Source organism: Protopterus annectens, chromosome 15.part0 (assembly GCF_019279795.1).
Source record: "Protopterus annectens isolate FY-2018-M chromosome 15.part0, PAN1.0, whole genome shotgun sequence".
Classification (NCBI taxonomy): Eukaryota; Metazoa; Chordata; order Ceratodontiformes; family Protopteridae; genus Protopterus; species Protopterus annectens.
This window is the reverse complement of record NC_056749.1, coordinates 344,433,226-344,457,436: the sequence shown is the minus strand read 5'-3', so window position 1 is coordinate 344,457,436 and position 24,211 is coordinate 344,433,226. Positions and strand designations below refer to the sequence as shown.

The following is a 24,211-nucleotide window of genomic DNA, read 5'->3' as shown; positions in this document are numbered from 1 at the left end:
GGGCTCTACAATTATGTCTCATAGACTTTGTAGAGCTTTCATGAAGGGAACTTATCATTTCCGACCACCCATTCAAAGTCTGTTTTTTCCTTGGAACTTAAATCTAATGCAATTTCAGCTCATGTTATCACCCTTTGAACCAGCCTTGTCATGCCCACTTAAATATCTTTCCTGGAAAACCCTGTTTCTTGTTGCAATCACTTCAGCTCGCAGAGTCTCAGAGCTGCAGGCACTGTCAATTAGACCCACGTATCTAATCCTTCACCCAGACAGGGTCTCCTTACATACTAATCCGTCCTTTCTACCAAAAGTCTGCTCAGAATCTAATCTTAATCGGTCCATAGAACTTCCTACCTTTTACAGGCACCATACCAATAAATTGGAATACATATTACACAAATTGGATGTGCACAGACAGCTGAGATTTTACCTGGACAGGACAAAAGAATTCCAGAAATCGGATCAACTTTTTGTTTCGCATGCGGATAGTAAGAAAGGACTTGCAGTATCAAAAAGCACGGTATCCAAATGGCTTTCGGACTGCATAAACTTTGTTTATTCATCTTCCAATCAGTCTATTCCGCTCAAAGCTAAAGCTCATTCTACTAGAGCTGTTTCTACTTCCCTAGCCCATGCTGCTCGTTTACCGATAGATACGATTTGTGCAGCGGCTACTTGGGCTAAACCTCATACCTTTATCACTCATTACAAAGTGGACAGGGCCTCCAGGGACAGGGCTTCCTTTGGTTCCACTGTTCTCAGGAATGTTCTCCCGTGAGCCGCCCGGGGTTTAGGGTGCTAGGGATGCTACCCGTGTGTAAGAACAGACGGCGAGATCGAACAACTTCACATAAAGAAGTTATGTTCTTACCATAACGTTCCATGTGAGTTGTTCATCTCACCTTTGTTCTTACATTCCTGCCCTCCTTCCCCCTCCGTGTTCTGGAAGAACAGGTACGACTGGTGGCTGGTTGTCTTTCTCATGGTCCCCTTAGACTGACTGTCTCTAGGTAATATACGTGTATATGTGTATGAATACGTATGCACTTGTAAGAGAATATGTCTTCTGTTGTCTGGTTTTCATAGCAAACTAGATCTGAGGGTTAGCAGGAGAGGATCATGGGATAGGGGTTGTGCCTCAAGCTTCTCTTAGATGCAGAGCTTGGAATGTGGCCGACTCGGAGCCGAGGGATCGGCTCCGAACCCGTGTGTAAGAACAAAGGCGAGATGAATAACTCACATGGAACGTTATGGTAAGAACATAACTTCTTTTTAATCTTTACTAGCTTTAACTATTCCTACAAGAAATCACAGTGCTAAAACTTACATGTAAGCATAAGACAGAGTGCTGATAAGTTAGATGTCCAAAGTCAAAATGCTTCCAGTCTCTTATGAGACATAGTATTTAAACATTACTAACAAACATGTCTCTAAGGCCCTTCCCAAATTACATCATTTTTGACAGTTAGGTTTTCCCAGGCAAACAAACTGCATTATTTAGCAATCTAACACCTGCACATAAACTTACAACAATACAAGGCATTTGACATATACATTCTAGCAGAAACTAGAGCAATAAAGCACCTTCCACATCTAAATTCTGGTCATAAACTTTAGCCTTAAATCAGTAGGCATGAAACCTTCATCCAGCTGCACTGGAGCTGAATTCTAACATGAAAGAGATTCATAAGATCTTTTCAACTTAAAAAGACACATTTGAAATACTTGGCTTGGTTTTCCTTACAGCAGATGGCAATGTTGCAACAATATTGAAGTTCACATTTTACAGTGTTTTCTTACATTTAAAAACACAAGCCTGTATTTTGCATTTATTTATACAGTTGATAGAATTATCTGTCAAATTCTGTTTGACTAGGCTGGCAGCCTTCGGCAGTCTCTTCACAATCGTCACCCCCCCCCGGGGGGGATCTCAAGCAAGTTTTTCAAGTGCCCCTTGAGAAACATTGCTTGAGAGTGTCAGGTCTATCTGGGTGTACCTCATCCCATTCCCTGTCTTGAGAGCCCATCTACATTGGCATTGCTACTCCCACTGCGGTGCTGCACTGACATATCATATGCTTGCAACCCCAGATTCCATCTTATCAACTTGGCATTTTGGTGACTGGCTCTGTTTAACCATGTTAGAGGTTTGTGATCTGTCATCACAGTGAATTTTCTTCCATACAGATAAGGCTGAAGTTTTTGTAGTGCCCACACTATGTTTAGACATTCCTTTTCTACTGCTGCATAGCATTCCTCCCTGGGTTAGAGCCTACGACTGAGATAAACCACTGAGTGCTCCTCTCCCTCTGAAGAAATCTGGCTAAGTACAGCCCCCACCCCCATTGTTTGAAGCATCCACCTGCACAACAAAGTCTTTGCTGTAGTCTGGACTGGTTAACACAGGGGGTTCTCCCAAAAACTTCCTTATGCTTCTGAAATGCCTGCTCACATGCTGGGGTCCACACTACCTTATCTGGCCTGTTCTTCCTTGTCAGGTCTGTGAGGGGAGCAGCTATGGTACTATACTTGGGAATGAATTTTCCTGTAGTATCCTGATGTCCCCAAGAATGCTCTCACCTGCTTTTTGGTAACAGTTGCAGGCCTTGCCTGAATGGCTTCCACTTTGGTAGGTTCTGGCCTTATCTTACCACTCCCCACTCTATGTCCTAGGTAGGAGACCTCTGCCATACCCATCTGACATTTGCTGGGCTTAATGGTCAACCCTGCCCTCTGTAGTCTGCCCAGCACCTTCCTGACATGCTGAAGGTGCTCTTGTCAGGAATGGCTGTAGATAGCAATATCATCCATGTAAGCAAGGGCAAACCCTCCTGCACCTGCTAAGATATGATCTACCAGCATCTGGGACATTCTTCATCCCAAAGGGCATCTTTGTGAACTCATACAAGCCAAAAGGAGTCACAGAGGCTGACTACTCTCTAGCACTGGGAGTCAAGGGCACTTGCCAGTAACCCTTGGTAAGATCAATGGTTGTAAGATACTTAGCCCCACCCAGCTGCTCTAGGGCCTCATCTGTCCTGGACATGGGGTAATCATCCGATTCTGTGTGACTATTTAATTTTCTGTTATCCACACAGAACCTGGTGCTGCCATCCTTCTTTGGCACCAACATCACTGGTGAGGCCCAGGGACTGTTGGAGTCTTGAATCACCCCTAGTTCCAACATCTTCTGTACCTCTTCCTTCAAAGTCACTTTGACTCTCTCAGGCACCCTATAAGGGGCCTGCCTGATAGCCCTTTGGGGTCCTGTATCCACCTGGTGCTGCACCGGGTGAGTGCTCCTTGGTTTCCCGGTGAACATGCCCCCAAACTCCTGCAACACTTCTCGGATTTCTCGAACCTGGGTAGGAGATAGCTTCTGGGACATTGTTATCCCTTCCAATGAGGTGTCAGCCCGAGCCTCACTGAGGAGATTAGTCACAAGATCTCTCTCAAACTCCTCCTGCAATCCACTGCAAATGCTCAGCACAAGGGCCTCCCTATCATGATAAGGTTTCATCATATTAACATGGTACAGTTTGTGCCCCTGCTGTCTGCCTAGCACTTCCACCATGTAGTTAATATCACTTACCTTTCTTACCACCTCGTAGGGTCTCTCCCAAGCTGCCTGCAACTTGTTGTGTCTAACAGGAATGAGAATCATCACCTGCTGCCCTACAGCATACTTCCTAGCTCAAGCATTCCTGTCATACCACATCTTTTTCTGTTGTTAGGCTTGTGCCAGGTTCTCCTGGGCCAGGCCCATGAGTTCCCCGAGCCTTGTCCTGAGGTTCAGGACATATGCCACAACAGACTCCTTGTGAGACTCACACTCACCTTCCCACTCATCTCGAATTAAATCTAGAAGTCCCATCACCCTATGCCCATACAGCAACTCAAAGGGTGAAAAACATGTGGATTCCTGGGAACCTCTCTGTAAGGAAACAACAGATGGGGCAAATATGTGTCCCACTCCCTCTTGAACTGATCTACAAATGCCCGAAGCATGGACTTGATTGTAGAGTTTAACCTCTCAACAAGACCATTAGTCTGGGGATGGTAGGGGGTGGTCTTCATGTGCATCACCCCACAGGACATCCACTGAAAAGCCAGCAGGTCTGACATAAAATTGGCACTTCTGTCAGACAGAATTTCCTGTGGGAAACCTACCCTGCTGAAAATCTCTAGCAAAGCATTTGCCACCTTCTCAGCCTCAATGGAGGACAAAGCCACTGCCTCAGGGTATCGTGTAGCATAATCTACAATCACTAGGATATACTTTTTCCCTGTAGAACTTGGGGTACTCAGAGGACCCACAATATTCATAGCTACCCTCTGAAATGGCTCTTCAGTCACAGGCAAAGGCATCAAAGGAGCTCTCACCTTGTCTCCTGCCTTGCCTACCTTTTGGCACTGCTCACAGGTCCTGCAGTACCCTGTTACATCTCTGGAAATTCCAGGCCAGTAGAAGGTTTGCATAATATGCCTCTTTGTACATTTTATGCCCATATGTTCTGCAAAGGGAATATCATGGGCTATGGCTAGAAGCATCAGATGGTAAGCTCTAGGCACTACCAACTGCTATACGCTGTCACCTTCTAGCCCTCTCTCAGGGGTCCACTGTCTGTACAGTAACCCTTTGTTCTAGTATAGAGATTCCCCCTTCCCTTGAGAATCAGGTGCCTCCCTAACTATCTGCCTCAGGCCTTGCAATGTAGGGTCTGAGAGCTGAGCTTGTCTCAAGTTTCTCCTGGTAACCCCTCCCAGTTCCCCTTCCACAGGAAGTCTGGCATCCTCTGACAGTGGTGCCTCACTGTCAGCCTGGGTACTACTACTCACCTCTACTTTTGCAGTCACTCTGTCCAAGGGACCATCAGTACCCACAAGCAGCTGTGGCTCACATTCAGTCTCACTGCTACCGAGTAGCTCCCTTACTGAAGTAACCACCTCAGCAGTCCTGGCTGCAAGTATGCAGTCTGTCTGAGTCCCCCCCCAGGCTAGCAGACCCACATGCATGTCTGCTAGCCTCACTGCGTGTAACTGCATAAGTACATAGTACTGCCTCATCCAAATCCTTCCCTCTCAGGACATCTGCAGGATGGTAGTTCCATACCCCAGTTGTCTCAAGACAATCCACTGTTGGCATTTTGTCTTTCCCACTTACTGGCTTCCTCACCTTTGGTTCCCTACCTTGCCTCTGTGGACATCTGTATGCCACATGGACCCACTGGTTGCATTCAAAACATTTAACCCTAGCTCCTGGACGTGTACCTGGAGTAGTGGCTTTCTTTGCTACAGGCAGATTCTGTTGGAGCAGTCTGTGCTGCCCACCATGGGTTCCTTTAGTCCCATGAGCAGTACTGGGGTTCCCTTTCCTGTGCAGGGCTACCCTGCTGACCAGGTATAAGTCTCCCTTCTTCCCCAACTCCTCTGAAGTAGCACACTGCCTAACCAGATCCTCATGTCCGCAGGCAAAGTGCTAAGGGCTTGTTCCCTTACCAAAAGGTCTGCCAGCCCTTCAAAAGTGGTGACATGACATTCACTCACCCAGGTATGAAAATAAGTGCTCAGTTCAGCAACATATTCACATACATTTTCATCTGCCTTGCGTCTGTGCTCACAAAACTTTGTCCTATACATTTCAGGTGTTAGCTTAAAACATTCCAATAAATGTCTTTTTACAGCAGTATAATCAAAACAGTCAGTGTCATGCATTTTTTCTAAAGAAGTTACAGCTTTACCGTGGAGTAAGGGGGTCAGGAGCCATACCCAGAGCCCTTGGTCAACTTCATACTGTTTACACACCCGCTCAAACATATGAATGAAGCTATCAAAATTATCCTCCTCTTTAAACTGTGGAAAAAATTGACTGACCTTTTGTGCTTCTGGGGTCCATTTACCCCCTTCCCCATTACCTCAATGAATCTGGCGAAGAGTCAGCATTTCCCTCTCCTGCCTCCTCTGCCGTTCATTTTCCTCAGCTTGTAGACTCCTCATTTTCTCGGCTGCTTCTAGTTCCATATGCCTGGCCTCCATCCAACTCAAGTCTCTTTAGCTCCAGCTGGATTTTTAAGTCCAGTGCAGAAAGGTTGAGCTGTCCATTCTGCGAGGATATTGTATCTCCACTGTCAGTCTGATTGCCCTCCAGACTGCTGTTTTCTGATGCAGCTGTAACCAAGGCTGCAATCAGGTCTGCCTTAGTCAGGTTTCCATGCACAAGCCCTCTAGCCTGGCACATCTCCGCCAGCTGGCTCCCTGTCAGCTTTCCATACTCCTCTTCTGACATGCTGCCTGCTCACCCTGACTAACACTAAGCTAACAAAAGAAATAAAACAGTTGTGATCTGAACTCTGAGTATACACTCCATGGCTGTTATAGAGTACAAAACACTTTTAGAGATCACTGTACATAAGCTACAGGAATTCCCTCTAACCACACCACTACAAGCCAATTAGTATGTGAAGTAGATCCCACCACTGCCACCACTTGTGACAAACTTGCCATGGCCCAGCAATTAAGGAGCCTCAATCCTCACCACTAACACCAGGGGGGTTGTCTCATAGAAGAGAAAAAGATAACTAATACACACAGTAAAGTACAATTTCCCTTAAGTTCACACAAAGATCACAGTCAGTCTGGGGCTGGTTGCTCCCTTGCTCACCAGGTCCCCAATAAGACTCCCCACTGGCACAGCTATAGGGTCCAGGTCTCAGCCTAGCTGGGCAAGCTAAAACCTCCAATATCCTCTCTGTCCAACCAGTGCTTCGTGTCCCTGTCCAAGTAGCTGACACAGCACATACACACACTTTAAGATAAGTATTTATACTACTTCACAGACACTCTTGGGAAAGGCTGACATAGATTCTCCAGCTGTGCCCCTTTACCCAGACTATACCGTAGTAATTACTGCCACCACCCAACTAATAATATCAGCTACTAAAAGGCCCGTAAAAGAGTGTCCAATTATTACTGTGCAATATTATTATCCAATGGTAGTATGACTAACAGTCAAGGCTTACCTTAGAGTGGCCTATTACAATAACCTCTATAAAAATTCATGTAACTATTTATTGTTGGAGCTTTTCTCCCTGGGCCTCCACTGAAAGCGGGCTCCCCGAGCCCAGTGGACCTCCCCGGTCATCAAACTGGAATAAGTAATAAATAAATAATAATATGCAATGTACTCTACAGCTTATCTCTACACAAATCAGCCACAGGTAGAAGGTTTTAAAAATATTTAATAATAAGTAATTAAAACACAAGACAAAACTACTACACCGCAGAGATATCTAAGAGTTCACAGATCACACAGAAACTTAAAATAATACAGTAGGACAGGTCTGATTTCAATGAAAAATACCTAATTAATCTTTACTAGCTTTAACTATTTCTACAAGAAATCACAGTGCTAAAACTTACATGTGAGCATAAGGCAGAGTGCTGATGAGTTAGATGTCCAAAGTCAAAATGCTTCCAGTCTCTTTTGAGACATAGTATTTAAACATTACTAACAAACATGTCTCTAAGGCCCTTCCCAAATTACATCATTTTTGACACTTAGGTTTTCCCAGGCAAACAAACTGCATTATTTAGCAATCTACACCTGTACAGAAACTTACAACAATACAAGGCATTTCACATATGCATTCTAGCAGAAACTAGAGCAATAAAGCACCTTCCACATCTAAATTCTGGTCATAAACTTTAGCCTTAAAACAATAGACATGAAACCTTCATCCAGCCGCACTGGAGCCGAATTCTAACATGAAAGAGATTCACAAGATCTTTTCAACTTAAAAAGACACATTTGAAATACTTGGCTTGGTTTTCCTTACAGCAGATGGCAATTTTGAAGTTCACATTTTACAGTGTTTTCTTAACATTTAAAAACACAAGCCTGTATTTTACATTTATTTATACAGTTGATAGAATTATGTATCAAATTCTATTTGGCTAGGCTGGCAGCCTTTGCCCATCTCTCCCCAATCTTCACAACCTTACATTTAAGTTATACTCTTAACCTTATATTTAACTGTTGCCAAATACTGTCAGTTTATTTATGTGTTTTGTGAGGAACAAAGTCACTAAATAACAACACACTTTGCAGTTTTAGACTTTCTTTGCTTCACACTAACGTTTGTCTACCATATAGCAGTAGAAAAAAAAAGTCTGCCCGGTCAGTGGTACTTTAGTGACCGGACATTTTTCTGTTGTATATGCTCAATTTACAATGGGCATGCTGGTTGGGCTGATTGCAATAAATTCAAAATCTCCAGTGTGCGAGATTTTGAATTTCTCGGTTCTGAGTTTTCACGGTTTCAAAAATTTGACTTTATAGCTTCGAAATACTGAATTTCAATATTTCAGTATTTCAAGGATAAAAGTTGAATCCGGTTTGGGGTTATTTCCTCCAGTAACCACCTACTGTAATGGAGGGTGTGCATGTGTAAGTTTTGGTGCCTTTGCTGTTCATAGTGTATATGTTGCCATAAAAGGAGGGTGTGCAATGGAGAGGCATTTCTTATCAGATATATGCTAATAAGCCTCCGCTTTTGCTCTTGTTTACTCAGGAATCTGTGGCTTAATTTAGCCCACTGGAAGTTTGGATGACGTCTTTAAGTGGGTGACCAAAAGCTAATTCATATTTAGTCCAGTATTGACAAAGGTGAAGGTGGTTCCTAATAGTTGTTTCTGTGTCACAGTTTCCTTTCTTTTACTCATTTTTATTAGTGGGGAGGATAGTTTGAAATTGGTTTCAGTGGTTTGTGATTTGAAAGTGGTTCTTGATGACAGACCCATAGTTACAGATCAATTATCAGCTGTCAGTAGGATGTACTCTTTTAGACTTTGTTTAATCAGTGAGTCATTTGATAGTAATTTCTGCTTTAGTGTCATCTTTTTTTGTAGTGCCTTTTGCTTTGGTCTGATGGGTGGGAACCTGTCATAACTGCAGTCAGAGGACTATCCTGTAGGAAGTCTTCTATCTATGATATTTTGGTCATGTTACAACTTTCATGCAGTGGTACTTACACAGGTTGCCAGTTGTTTTCAAGACAGTCTTTAAAATTCTTGCCTTACTTTTCAGGACCTGTATAAAGTGGTCCCTACTTACCTGTAAGATACCCTTTTATCCTGTTCCCTGGCAGTGTCCCTCAGGTTGTTTTGGTTTAATTTCTCCAAGTCTTTTGGGTTTCTAATACCATGACGGGAATGGACCCCATTCCTAAGTCAGGTCGTAGTTAAAGTTCATGAAATTAGTATTATTTCAAACTTTGATGTTAGCCAGAAGTGCTGTTCGCATGCACTTTCAATGTGCCTAGAACTGACTGTAGATTCTTTTTTATTATACCCATTGCTCCTACTAATATTGGAACTGTCTGGGCATCTTTCTACCTCATTGCTGTCATTTCTGCTTACAAAACTTGATATTTTATGACTTTGTATTTCTCTGTACATAAGACACTGTAGTCACTAGGTATTGCCATTTCAATGATCAATTGTACTTTTGTCTTTTTCCATGAACTACTATATTTGGTTTTCTCACATCTGTTTTTTTGAACTGTTGGTAATGGGTGATCCCATGTGATATACGTCATCATTATCTGCAATGGTTTGTGGTTCACTTTTGCGGGTCTATATCACAAAATTGAATGTTGTGAACGCTGGATACCAGAAGGCCGAACCTGGTAAGTCGAAAGTTGAGAATGTCGAAGCCGCGGAAACCCAAATTCTTTCCCAGGGAAAGAATTCAGTTGGCCGTTTCTGCGGCTTCCTCATTTTCGGACCGGGTCAAGGTAAGTGTAAGAACAGGTAGTGATGGACTTTAGGGTTAGGGCACGGGTCAGGTAAGTGTGCGATAGTGACGGACTTTAGGGTTAGGGCACGGGTCAGGTAAGTGTGCGGTAGTGACGGACTTTAGGGTTAGGGTGCGGGTCAAGTGTGTGGTAGTGACGGACGTTAGGGTTAGGGCTGGATTAAGGTTAGTGCATAGATAGTGGTGTATGTTAGGTTTAGTGTAGGTTTTGAAGGTGTTTGGTGTGATTGTGTTATGTGTGTGTTTTTCGGAACAGCAAATTTTTCCCCTGGGAAAAAATTTGCTGTTTTGAAGTGTCGATGTTATCCAAATTCGATCTTCCACATTCGAACTTATGGTGTTCGACATTTTGGAAGGTCAATTTCGTGATATAAACCCCACTTTTGCAGTGCTTCTCAGCTATGTCTATATTGTGGTGTTTGCACAATCCCCAGTGCAAAAATCTTACCACTTTATTGCACCTTTCAGTGTACAGGCCTTCTGCCATGAGTGTATCACACCCACCAAGAAGATGTGCAAGTATTTCCAATTCTTTCTTACGAAATCTACATTTATCTGTTTCTCCGATGTTCAATGAACTTTGTAAACCAATATGTACATAGCCCACTATCTTGGGCTGCCTTTATTAACCTTTCATTTTTTAGTTTTGCCTCACTTCTCCAAAACCATTTCTGTGTCAAATCCTGTGCAACATGAGGTTGTTCCAGGAGATCTGTACACTTGCCACTATATTTATGGCTTTTCTACATTTCTTCCCTTCTCATCTGATCCTTCTCCTTATATACTTTCTTTTGTTCTTTGGCACATTCTGTTGCTGTCTGATTTTTGTCTTCTTCTGGTTTGGTTTCCATTCTCACTTGACACCAAAATGCTTCTGCTAAACTAAGCAGATAGGTCATCTTAGACTTCTTCTCCTCATGTTTTAAAACTCTCAACCTATATTTGGCTCTGATGAGGACAGCAGCTATATATACAGTCCCATGACTACAGATCTATACCTGTAATGAGTTTCGAGGAGGCCCATACCTCCTTCAAGGTGAGGAATATAAAATCTTGGTAGACACTGATTTTAATATATCATTTGATAATGTGAAAAGTGTGAAGCAGATTTCTTGTCTTCCAGTCCAACTGATCCAGTACCATTTGGGGCCAGTCATATACATTAGAACAGGAAGAGCAAATTATTTTTTAACTTGGACTTTATTCTTAGATGTTACGGCAGTTTTTGATATTAGTTTTAGTCTTCTGAAGTATTCCTTACTAAATTTTATTTGCATTTGTTCACTTCTTATTGCTGATTATTCATTAACGCCCAAATATTTATATATTCCCTCCTCCTCAAGTTCTTTTATAACGCATTCCTGTCCCAGAATGATATTTTCTTAGTACTGCAACTTTTCTGCTTTAAATGTTGTTTTTGCACATTTATTAAGTTCAGAGTACATTCTTATGTCATCTGAGAAAGTTTTTAACCACTTGCAGTTGTGCTTTCACCGGGTTCCTATGAATCCGTCGACAGCCGAAACATCGACGCTTACCTCATCGACACCAAAGCATCGACCGTTCAGAACATCGACAATCCAGGTAAGCGATTTTCCCCCTTACAGGACCCATGGTAGCACTTAGGACCCATGGTAGCGACTGTTGAGAATTTGCGTTGTCCATAGCGTCGCACTAGCGAAACAAGTGTTACCATGGGTCCTGTAAGGGGGAAAATTGCTTACCTGGATTGTCGATGTTCTGAACGGTCGATGCTTTGGTGTCGATGAGGTAAGCGTCGATGTTTCGGCTGTCGACGGATTCATAGGAACCCGCTTTCACCTCCTGATGAACCTATCTGATGAACTGTATAGTTTTAAGTCATCCAGAAAAAGTAGATGAGAAGTCTTTAATCAAAGTTGTTTTCTGGGAGGAACATGGTAACCATGACCTAATCTATTAAGTAAACAGCTTAATGGGTTAAGGACAAGACAAAACAGTAGCAGTGACAAAGAATCACCCTGGAATATCCCTTTTTGAATTTTTATCAATGGGATAATAATTTGTCCTTAATATGGTTTAACTGTAAAGTGGTTTACCACTGTTTCATGGACACTGTATAGTAATTAATCAATGCAGAATGTATCATACATCTCTGAGCACTCCTTTATCAATGAATACTGGATGCTGTCACATGCTTTTTCGTAATCTATCCATGCCATAGATAAGATTCTATCCTTTTTACAATTCTGTAATATGGCTTTATTTAACAACAAATGATCATTGTTCCATATGACTTTCTTTTTGTTGCCCTTTCATTCTATTGCCATGATTGTTTTTTTTTTAATGGCTATAAGCTCTATTTGCATCAGTTCTAGTATATAGTTTGTACATCACTAGAAGGTAGGTTATTTGTCTGTAGTTTTTAGGATTGCTTACAGGTTCACTCTTAAAGAGGAGTATTGTTATTCCTGTTGCTAAAAAGGTTGATGTGTTTTCAGGATGCAAATATAAGTAATTCTTACTCAGGGGTAAATCTTTGTGTAATGATTTTAATACTTTTAACCAGACGTTAGGTACTGCATTTGGGCCTGGGGTTTTCCAGTTAGGAACTTTTCTTAATTTTGTTTCAGTTTCTTTGGCTATTCTTCATTCTATTTCATATCCTGTACATTTGAACTACTTAGTATTTTTTTCAATTGTACTAACTATTCAGCATCTTTGTTATGCTCTACAGGGTCTTCATATATATTTCTCCAAATTGTGTCTATTTCTTCTTTTTTTTGGTAGTGTTTCTATTCCTTTTGTTTTCTTTCCCAGCTCTCTGTAAAACTTTTTTGGGTCATCAATGAATTGCTTACTTTGTACATTTCCTTTATATTTATCCGCATATCTTCTTAGTTTTTCTGACTGTGCCGATATCTTTAGTTTATTATTTGCAATAGTGCATGATGGATCCTGGTCTGTTCTGATGCTGTGCGTTGCTTTTACCGTGTCTTTCTTTGTAAGTATTTTAGTCGATCTGTTCCTTCTTCTAACAGTGATACTTCTTGTCTTAATTGCTTTATAGCTTTCTCTATTCAATGCTTCCATGATGACATTTTATTTATTCCCTTTCTATCCCTCATTGTCCTGTATTTTGTGAAGACTTTATCTCTTATTAATTTAACTGCACAGTAATGTATCCTATTTACTTAAGTTATATCATATGAATTTCCATTAATAGTCTTACTTACTGTGTTCATCTGTTTTATTAGACTTCTAATGTTTTGGGTCTTAGTAATGGTCTTTAATCTATTTCTTTCTTCAATCTTAATATATCTAGCCATCTCTATTAAACCAAACCTTCCCTTAAAACATTTTCTTCTAAAATGAGAGCACATTCTTTTCTCTCTGTTTCCTGTGGGCATCCAGATCATCTTCCTGTGACATATCCTCTTCATCTGCATCCTATATCACTTGCTGCCCCTTCAGATAGGAACTTATTGGCCTATCACTCCACAACATTGCCTATGTCAGAGTTGTCACTATTTTCTGCCCCTTCATTTGCTGTGCAAATCCAACTAACCTTTTGTATTGGTTTCCTGCAGTAGGGTCCAGAGCATCATCATATGATAAGTCATCAGATTCCTTCTGTTTCATCTGTTTCTTCATTGTTCCATCATGCTGTGACATCACCTGTGTTGGGTTTTCTACACTAAATCCTTCACTTCATAGGTAATCTGTAACTTCAGTTTCTATTTATTTAACTTCTGCTTTACTGAACCTATGTTCTGTGTTCTCCCTTTGTTTTTTTTTTTTGTTTTATTTTTTTTATTGTGAAATTTTCCATATTTGAGTGCCTTTACCTGTACTTCTCTTCAAATATCTTTGGAGCTGCTTCTATTGTATTGATTAGTTTGGATTTCTCCTTTGCATAGATATTGCATTGTATCAAATCTCTTTTCTTTCCCAAGTTCATGTTTTTCCAAAAATTTCTGGGGTTTTGTTCTTTATGGTTTTGCAGTTCCTCTGTTGCTTTTTTGATGCAACCCAAAGTTTCTTCGTCTATATAATTTTTTCATGGATCTGGTATATTAATTAATACAAATTTGCATTTGAAGCTTTTGACAGTTTTTCTCGAGCAAGTATTTTTCTCTAATTTCTATTGTAATCTTTCTGAATATCATCTATCTGGAAATTCTGAGTTTCTTGCATAATAGTAATAATGCATAATTTCTTTCTTATCCTCAATAGTTCACGCAGTCATCGTTATGGCTGTTTTTTTACTTGTCAGTTTTGTGGACTACTCCTTCCTTCTACAACAGGGAGGCCATCCCTGAGCCTGGCCTAACCCCTTTGTAGGAATGTTTCTGTGTCTTAAGGATTGTACACTGCCATTTAGTCCAGTCCTAGCACCAGTGTGTATACCAGGATTGGGATTTTTTTATCTTAGAACCTGTGCACCCAGCTGTCTTTTTTATTTTTAACTTACCCTTTTCCATGATACATGGTACTTAAAAAATACAGTCTATATATCCGTGTCATCTTGGTGAGATTTTGTGAAAACAGGGTCCACCACATGAGGGTCCTCACCAAGACCTGAGGATGAATTCAGTTCCAGCAACAGTACTTATCTTTTCTTGCTGATTCATCATCTCTCCATTCAGACCCATTGTCAATTGAGAGGCTGATAATTATTCCACAGACTTACATTGAAGCATCTGACAAATTGCCATTTGCTTTCCATGCCCTGGTCCTCTCTGGAATTAGTTACCTTCCTTGATCTAGGCCTACAACTCCAAGACCTCCTTTAGAAGACCAGTAAGGTTCCCTCTTTTGGGGGAGTCATTTTAAATCCACTTTGAGGTTCTGTCTGTTTATACATTTATTGTTATTATTATTATTTATTTAGTAACTTACTCGTACACACAATACACCCCACCTCCTACCCACTCTCAACCCAAACCCTTTTCCTTTGCACTTAATTCATTCTTACTCCTCACCATTTCTACTGAATCTGTTTTTGTCACCTTACAATGGCCCTTATTCCTATGCCTACACACAAAACACTATTACTCCTTTTCATTATTCTTCCTTTTCCGTCTGTATCCAATATACTAACAGCCTATGAACATCTCTGTATCTCTGAACCTCACCACTCCTCCCAGCATACTTTACTAGTAACTCAAGCTTCCTCCTTTAACCAAATAAACATAGCATCAACACCCTCCTACCTACTTCCTAAGTATCACAGACTAGCCCATATTACTTACCTTCAATCCAGAAAATCTCCTTACATCTTCTCCAAAACTTTAAAGATCATAGTCACACATCAACTACACCCCCTATTAGATGGTGACATTCACCCCAATACTGGCCCCAGCAACATAGATACCACTAACCCCCAAACCTTCATTCCCTCCACCTCTTACACCCAAATAAAACCTTATAACTCTCTCCTGATAGCACATCTCAACATTTGTAGCATCAATAATAAAAGCATCCACCTTCATGCACTCCTAGATGTGCATTCCTTTGACATCCTATGCCTTACTGAAACATGGCTAAAACCTATAACCCAAGATAAGTAAATTACCCCACCTGGATACAATATTCTGAGAATAGATCACAAAGCCAAAAAAGGTGGGGGAGTGGCCATCCTTTACAAATGTGGGCTACAAGTCACTATTCCTGATATACAGCTTCCTGCTTGTAGTAATGCAGAAATCCTTACAGCAAAGCTTCAAATCAATACCTTTAAATCCATTTATTTAATATGCTCCGATCTTCCTCCTGGAAATAACAACAGTACCCTTGAAAATATCCTTAGCTGGTTCTCCACTTACCTACCTCAAGAAACTACAGCACTGGGCGATTTTAATATTGACTGGAATACCTGTAGTTCACATAACCCAACAACCCATATAAACCTATATGGCGTTTCCCAACTAATTACCTCCCCCACTAGAATCCATAAACCTAATACCAAGGAAAGCACCGTAGACTGGATCCTTGTTAACAATCATCCCTCCTCATATAAAGCAGGCATCCTTCCTGATGACATTAGTGACCACTCACTAACCTTTGTACATAGACAAAAGATCACCATTCCTAACTATAGCTTGTATAGAACTACTCGATTTAATAAAAATTTTAATCTTGAAAATTTCCAAACTGAACTTAAAGCATGTGACTGGTCTCCTTTAAAATACTTAAAACTTGAGGAAGCAGTGTTATACTTCAACACCAAATTCCTACAAATCCTAGACTACCATGCCCCTATTCGCTCCATCAGAAACAGCACAAAAACTGCTCCATGGCTTACAAATGAAACTAGACAAAAATTCACATTAAGAAATAAGATTTGGGCCAAATGGAGAACCACTAGAAATCCAGCAGACTACCTAAAATTTAAACAGTTGAGAAACACTACCAAAACATCTGTGCTTCTTGACACAAAAAACTTTTACTTTCAACTCCAACAGACCCACCAGCACAAACCACAAAAGTTCTGGTCAGGTATAAACAAGCTCTTACACCCAGGTCGCACCAAAACACCAATCCCATCAGGTTCCACCCATCACAAACCTAAGCTTATCGCTGATGCCTTCACTACCTTCTTTACTGATACCATCCAATCCCTAGCCAGTTCTTTACCCCCTGTTACCACAAGTCTGTCACCCACTATAACATCTCCCTCATTTCATTTACAACCTGTACTTACATCCCTCATTTGCACCCTCCTTCAAAAACTTAAACCATGCACTCCTTCAGCAGACCTCCTTCCAGCTGAATATCTGCAGAAATGAGCAAAAGTCATAGCCTATCCCATTTCCATACTCATAAAAAGAACTATTACCAAGGGAGCAATCCCATCCATTTGGAAAATCTCCCATATCATTCCCCTTCATAAGAGTGGTGACTCTACTGAACTCTCAAACGTTCGCCCAATAGCCCTACTCTCTCCACTAGCAAAAATAATGGAAAAATGCATCCACCAACAGCTACTCAACCACCTTCTCTACAAAAACTTACTTGCCAGCTGTCAGCATAGCTTTAGGCCATTCCACAGTACAACTACTGCCCTCCTATCCTTTTCTGACTGCATCAACAAAAATTGTAATAACAACACTCAATCTTCTGCACTCTTTATTGACCTCTCAAAAGCCTTCAATATGGTTAACCATCAGCTTCTTTTGGATATTCTTAAATCCCTGTCACTTGATACACAGGCACTACACTGGTTTAAGTCCTACCTAGAAAACAGACAACAAGCTGTGCTCTGGGGCAATGAACTTTCCACACACCTTCCTGTTATCCTTGGTGTTCCTCAGGATTCTATTTTGGGCCCTCTCCTATCCTCTATTTGTATTAACAATCTACATCTAAACATTCATCAAGCAACCTGCATACAATTTGCAGATGATTCAGCATTAATTTGCTCTGCTACTTCCTTACCAGAACTCCAATTCCTTACCCGGAATGTATTCCATAAAGTGGAAAGCTGGTTCCGACAGTGCTGCCTTCTCCTGAACGCCAAAAAAACTAAATTATTGCTCTTCAGTCCTACAATAAAGTCTTCACAAATTAACTTCACAGTGACATCTAATAATGGTACTGTTATAACTCCTGAACCTACCACCAAACTCTTAGGTGCAACAATAGACCATAACCATACTTTCGACTCACACATCAATACCACCATAAAATCAGTTAACAGAAAGCTAGGCACCCTACCCTACCTTAACCCTACAGCTAGAACTACTATTGCCCACACCCATCTTATTTCTACCTTCCTCTACTCCTCTCCCATTTATACTAATCTCTCTAAAAGCAACCTCAACAAACTGGCAGCCACTTATAACAACATAGCCAGATTTGCCACCAACTCCTCATATAGAACCCACCATTGTCATAATCTAAAACTACTAGGATGGCTAGAACCCCAAAATCAACTAATATTTCAACAACTTAATATCACACACAAAATCCTTTATCATCCTAGTAATACTCCAATACTAACTAGTCTTATCACCCCCTACAAAAATCTCTCAACCTTTCGCTTAGCTAATAGATTACTAGTAACTAGACATACATCCAAAAATAAGGCTGGGGACACACTGTTCTCTAACACTGTAGGGAAAACTTGGAACCTACTTCCCACTAAACTCTCATCTCTCTCCTCTACTTTACTATTCTAAAAGCAACTTAAAGAATATCTTCAAACTCACTGGCTATGCCCTTGCACAAATCCTGACTAGAATCTCCCTCCCTCATATTTTATGTCTACCATTCTTATAACTGCCTTTTTATATACCTCTTATTAACCTTTAATAATTTGTATTGTTCAGCCTACTAAAGTAATTACAAACTTTGCCTTTCCTTGAATCTGCTGCCGAGCTTAAATGTGCTTAGCAAGCTCTCTACTGTACAAACTTGTCTCTACCTTAGAGATATATGGAACTATAGTTTGTAAATACTTTAAATTATATTAGTACGTCACTGGTATTTGCTGTTTAGCCTACTAAAGTTACTACTAACATTGCCCTTCCTTGAATCTGCTGCAGAGCCTAAACTTACTTGCAAGCTCTCTACTGTATAAACATGTCTCTACCTTAGAAATACTTGGAACTATAGCTTGTAAATGATTATAAAGTATATTTAGTTCTACACTATATGTAAAATCTTGTTTTTCTTGTCTAAATAAGTACTGCACCTCTTGTTACTTGTACTTATAGTGGAGCTTTTCTCCCCTGGTCTCTACTGAAAATTATTCTCATTACAATGTCTGATAAACCTCAATTTATTAGTAGTTGGTATATTCACCTCTGCATTGTTCCTAGGTTTAGGTACCTTATTAAAAATAGTTCTTACAGTTTATATCTATTAGATATTATGTGGTCTTTAGTACTACTAAATAGATTCGGTAATATAATATCTATTCTTAAATTCTTCCATGGTTTCATCCAATTGTTTTAAGAAAAATGTGTCATGAATTTAATCTACTTCCTAATTACTACATCCAAGAAGTTTATACATGTATCTGATACTTCTATTTTTTTTTTTAAATAATTTTTTTATTTTTAAAAAAAAATAAGTATAAAGATCTAGATCTACTCTTCTCCAGAAAAGGAAAGAAACAATCCACAAATATATATTGTTTCTCAATACTAGATCTAGTAACATGCATGTTAACAAACTTCTGATAGAATCTATCCCAAGATCATGTGGAATGACCGTAAAATAATGATGTAATATCCATACTACCATATAAACATCATCCACTGTATCTTTAACTGTCTTATACTATGGGCCTCATAGGTGGATTATCTACAGATTTATGTGCCTTGAACCCCATATAATTGTGGAATTATAGGACGAAGGCAACCGTAAAAAAATGAAATATAATGTTATGTATGTCCTTGACAGGAAGCTCATAGATGCACATGTGTGTTCATAGCATATACATTAACATCACAGAGCTGTTATCTGTTTAAAGCAGATTGATCAGATAACACAAACATAACTGACTGCTTATACATGCTTTCATCCATAGGTCACATTATTATACCTGTTGTAATACATTGTTTTCAACCTGAAAGCTATATTTCAGTGCTGTGTTTTGCTCTACTGAAAATGGACATGTATCCAGCTAGAATAGCCCAGTCAACAAATGTCAAATAAATAAATAAATACATATTACTTTGTTATAGTCATTTAACTTATTTTATTATATGTATTCTTTCAGATATGACATTTTAAATACAGCTGATTTTTTTAAGTGTGAAAATGCTTAGGATTAAGCATTCATGCATTGTGATAATGATAATAATTGGGACCATGGACTCAGATGAAGTTGGAATTTGGGGGCTGAGGTGTAGAAGAGTTAATGCTGCAGTAATCTTGAATTTTGTTTGCTCTGTACAGCCACATCTCCACCTTATGTTTACTACAGCTATCGTAGACATATTTTCTTAATGGTGCCCTTTATTTCCTTAGCTAATTACCTCTAGGTTATAAACTCTTTTTTTTTCTATTTAACTTCTAGACTTCTAGTCTATCCATAGAAATAGTATCACCTAGATGACTGCTTATGAGACGCTACATATTTCAATGCTGAGTACATATACTTGTGGCATTGGTTCTTGCATGCTTTCAGAGCTTAGGTAAGGACACCATATCACATATTTTAACAAACAGCGGCATCTAATATTTCTTGTTTAAATAATGGATTATAAGAATATAGCAATCAAATATCAACATATTTCCAATGATGACAAAAAAATCTTACGTGTTATTACTTCTGTATTTCGGTGTCTTTGGCAAGGGGCATGGCTGTAAAGGATCATTTGGTTAGCCTCCTTACCAGGTTGACAAATGTGGTACATAGATAATTAGATATTGCATACTGCACCAGGTGAAGACATGTGACCCACCAATTTGATCTGAGATTCTTTTTGTTTTCTGAGAAAAATGATATCATATTGGGTCTATGTCAGATGATCAACATTTTGGAAAATATTGAAGAGACCATATGATCAAGTTTCCAAAAACCCGAACATCAAAATAAAACCACAAAAATCTACTTTTTTTATGTTTTTGCAGGGGGCTGTGCCCCTCTGCACTCCTACACCCCTTGCAGATTATATATACCAACTCTGAGATCGCACTATTGTGAGGAAAAGGGTAAATTTCTTAATCCTCACTGTACCGCAATCTCCGTTCAAAGTTTTGAGTTTTCAAAAACTCGATCATATGGTCTCAACCATATGCAGTTTGAGTTTCTGAAAACGTGATCAACTGATAGGGACCCATAATATTATATATTGTATTACAACTGCAATGAATTCTTCTAAATCCTAATCATGCAGATCACCATAACCACTTGTTCATGCTCCTTTATTGCTTTTACCATGCAACGTGACACTTTCTGGATACTCCTCTAAGCCCCGTCATTCCTCATACACTGCTGCTTCTTTTGGCCTAGGCTGTTCCTGACTTTTTCCTGGAATTTATCGAATCACATCCATGGTTCCAGCAGGAAATGCCAGGGCTGGTGGTGGTTTAGAAACTGGGAGTGGCACTTTGGCACCATGCATTATCAGTACCACAAAGAACACTAGCAGAATGGTCAGATTCTAATGAAAAATGTAATTACACACATATACCCCAGTAGAAAGCCAGAGGCATTTGTGACAACCCCTTTTTATTTCTGGTTGTGATTTTTGTTTTTAACTTTCCTTACCTAAGGTACTGCCTATGGTCTGCTCATAATCAGTGATGGGTTCCTTTTTCAGCAAATTCAAGAATGGAACTTAGATGATACCAAGCAGAGTTGGATGAAACTTGTGCATCAGTCTGCTGCCTTTTGATTTGCAATGGCAAAGAGAGAGTGAGAATGTGGTATTGTACCTTTCTGCTTAAAGTTGAACAGTCAGTACAACTCATTACAGCCGAGTGCTCCTCCAGGCGTCTTCTGCAGTTAACCCCTACTGCTCCTCTAGGCGTCAAATATGGATTGTTCATATTTGCATTAATAATTCCAAAACCATGTAACTTACAAGGTACCAGGATATTTTGTCTTGAGCCATATGTGATGGCAAACACAACTCTATTGATATTTGACCTCTTTCAGTGAGAGTTTTCTAGAACTCTAAGGTGATAACTTAGTTTTTAAAGGCTTAAGCCATGCCCACTAGGGGTTAAAGGTGCACACTCAAAAGAGCTGCTCCAGAGTGAATGAGTAGGAACCTGAATGCATCTCTCTCTGATATTTGGTGTATGGCAAGGGTGGGTAACCTTTTCTGAGCAGTATCAGAATTCATGAGTTTTAATATTGCATAATGTTCATGTGCCAGATACACAGACTAGGTCAGTGATCGTGAACCTTTTGGGTTTAGTGGGTCAAAAGTTCAGAAAATGCCTAACTTAACTCTGCTGGTGTGTCACCCCCCCAAACAAAAATAACTAAATAAATAAATGAGGGATAAATCTCAACAGAATCAGGGACAAATATAGACATAAGAGACATACTTTTAAACTACTAGTACGATTTATCTGAGGCACTGAAAGAAAAAAATGAACGTGAATTAATATTCATTAAAATACGTCTATGAATCTAATTGTTGTCATGATTAAGTGTAAAAAGTTGGCAGTTTTAGGAGGGATTAAGAGGGACAGTTGAGAGAAATCTAAAACAGTACACGCTTAGAAATGCCCTTTGAAGACGTGGAACCATGAAGAGAAAACAATGTCAGCACTGCCCTTTGCAGACTCTATCTAGACAGTATACCGAAATATCTTTGAGGTTAATAACTTCCTTACATCTGCAGCACTGTTTTTGAACTGGCTCCTGGCACAAAATAAATCAATGCACTTCACAGGAGCAACTAATGCAGAAGCATTGTCGTTGGTAACTCAGGTGTTGGTGATTGCTGGTGTGTCACCCAAAATGTTGTGGTGTGTCATCTTTGACACACGTGTCATAGGTTCACCATCACTGGACTAGGGGATGGGGATTAGTAATTTAGTGATCCTTATTAGACTTTGATATGCACATACATCGACTGTGTTTGCCATAAATTCCAGTCAATAAATCTGCTCAACTTTGCAAGAAATTCTGTCTGTGGAGTCATTGATCATGGCACTCTGGTCTTCTGCTCTGCAGTTGAATATCAGTCAGTTGAGTGTGTGTTCTTTGGAGCTAGTTCTGGATGGTGCATAGCCCTAGTTTATGCACTGGCAGTTGGGTTAATCCTTTCTTCAAACTAAGTTCTTTGGAGTTTCTTTGTGTGTTGCTTTGATGTTTAAGTGTTTAAGTTGTGTAACTACCTTGAGGCACATTCTATAGGATCTCCTTAAGAAGCTAGGTGTAGATCACCATAAAATTCAAACCGAATTAAAAATATAATCAGAATTTTGAGTTTAGCTCATAGAATGGACATGTGCTTAACAGCTGTTCTGTAACTATTTATTTTCTGTAGTGTCTGATGTTAATGTTATGCCATCCTTGGGGGGGGGGCTCATTCTTTAGGAGTCGGCCAGTCTGATGGATTTACTCTGTAGTCTCCTATCCTTATTTTGCTGCACTTCCTGTTACAAGACATCAGGTTGTGATTAGTAAACCAAAGTCATGCCCCTGTTTACAGTTCATGATGTGCCAGGTTGGACAGAAGTTAAAAGTGGTCTTTCTCACACTTTTTATTCTGCTTTCTACATGAAGAATTGCTTCACTTTAGACCTTTATGAAGTACAATTCCTTTCTGCTTAATAATTAACCTGTTTTGGATGAGGAGAGTGTGCTTTCTGAAAATGTCTCTGCTGTACATGACATTTGTGGAAATAAGCAATTAGGTCATATTTTGCTGATTTTTTTTAATAAGGAAGAAAACTAACTCTAACATACCAAAGTGTTTTCTGTTATCACATCTGTGAATCAAAGACATGAAATAATATGCTTTGTTGGATATTTGAAAGTGTACTTTTTGGATATATACACTGGTTCATACCTATGCTAATCTTTAATTGTTTTAAGTACATGATCTGAGGTGACTTTAAATACAGTACATGTTCACGTTTATCACATTTGAAAATCCATGGCATACTGAATTTTTGTCTGGAACTGAGTCATCAGAGAATGCAGTTTATGAAATCCAGTGGACAATATTGCTGCTTCAAGTAGAAAACGGTTTTAAATCAGTGGATAGAGGTGTGCCTGCAATTTTTATGGCCTCATAGAGTGAGGCAGATTATTTTCAAAATATATAAATTTGCACTGTACTTGCAGCAATAAAAAATCCAATGATAGCTGATATTACATACAGTATTTAGAGCGGTAAATGGAACTGCATGGCATACTTTTGCAGAAGTGTAGTCATGCAGTAGAAAACAAATGGTTAAGAAAAACAAAAGTGCCACATTAACCATTAATCTAGAGTAATAATTTATCTGTTAACTTTGCCAGTAAGAAGAGCATGTTAGGCAGAATGTATGTAATACTTCAGATTTCCAGTAATCCTGGTACACTGTTCCTCTTGTAAATGGCTATTGGTTGCCTGAGGCTTCTAAATATGTATACAAGTAAATCACAGGAATGGGAAAACATTAAAAAGAGTTCCTAGTCCTGGATCAGACTGGTTTATAATGTTCGCTGTTAAATGCATGAACTGTCAACACTGTTGGTGGGTGTGGCTGGCTGGTTTTAACTGGTGCACAAAGGTCATAAGAGTTCCTGAGCATACTGCAGAGCAGAACATGTGGTTTTCTGAGGAGCCTGCATCTAGTACATCATTTAAAAATCTTGGAGGGAGACAAGCATAGGAAACTGTAGCATAGCACATGGAATGCTGAAGATTACAGCCCTCAATTTTTTTATTTATTTTTCATTTTTTTCTGTTTTGTCTAACTTGCCATGATCTCTCAGTGCTTCTCCGTCAA

The 24,211-nt window shown here is 39.7% G+C and overlaps 1 protein-coding gene across 2 annotated transcripts in view; it reads left to right on the top strand.

Moving 5' to 3' along the window:
- The window catches only part of STARD8 (StAR related lipid transfer domain containing 8), a 780,205-nt gene that overhangs the window by 225,212 nt on the left and 530,782 nt on the right, over nucleotides 1-24,211 (top strand). The window lies entirely within an intron of this gene.